We start from the raw sequence: 945 nt of genomic DNA, 5'->3' as shown, positions 1-945 counted from the left end.
GCCCTCAGAGCCCGGACGGGCGGCACAGCGCGCTCAGGGTCGCGGCGCCGCTCGCCGCACTCGTGTGTTTCGGTGCTGGCTTTGGAGCGSCGATTTTATGGTGATTCCGCCCAGTCGGCGGCCGGGCAGGTACTTGGCTGGACAGCCGGCACGGGATGTCACGCAATACCAGAGTGGAGCCTACAGCACCACAATGGATCGTRCTGGGAACTAACTCCTTCCACCGAGTCCTCAAGTGATGGCTGCTGGGCTCGATTTCTGTAGCTCAGGCATTTGTATGACCCGAACACGATAGAATCAAGCACTCGAAGTTTGTAYGGCTGATAGACATACTTAATAAAAAGGAAACCTAACTTCAGTATAGCTAGTGCTTCTCCATCCTTTGTCAATCTCATTCTGGGATGAGACTCTGATTAGGTTCAGCTTTGAGGCTAGAAAGGAGAGGCTTGATGTAATCTTTACACCGTATGGCCCTAGGCAGCCCAGGTGACATAGTTGTCTCTGTGAAGATACTTCTCTCACTCAGAATGGTACTCCCTTGCCTAAATAAAATAGAATTGCTGATGACAATTTCTGTACCTCAAAGGAATGTTCCTCGTGGCACACCCCAGGAAAACAGTTACACCACATATAACACATCATATAGCTGTATCATGTGTGATGGTATAAGCTAGTAAGATCTAGTCCCATGTAGATGACACATCTTTGCTGTTAAAAACAGCTAGCCAAAGTGTATTGTATATTTTAATATTAACACACYGACTGCCCCTCAAAGACAAAGAATGGAGTTTATGATGATATAATACTTCTGTCTCCTACTTTGAGACCAAAGAACTACTGTACAGTGCATATGGGCTATAAAATCACTGCGTGGCTTGGAACATCCTGTCAGGAGACCATATGTGTTACACATTTAATATGAGTTTATTTTCTCTCCATATGCTT

The sequence above is a fragment of the Malurus melanocephalus genome, unplaced genomic scaffold (genome assembly GCF_030028575.1).
Source record: "Malurus melanocephalus ecotype Western Australia unplaced genomic scaffold, MMel_1.1 scaffold_320, whole genome shotgun sequence".
Lineage (NCBI taxonomy): Eukaryota > Metazoa > Chordata > Aves > Passeriformes > Maluridae > Malurus > Malurus melanocephalus.
Note: the sequence above shows the minus strand (reverse complement) of the source record.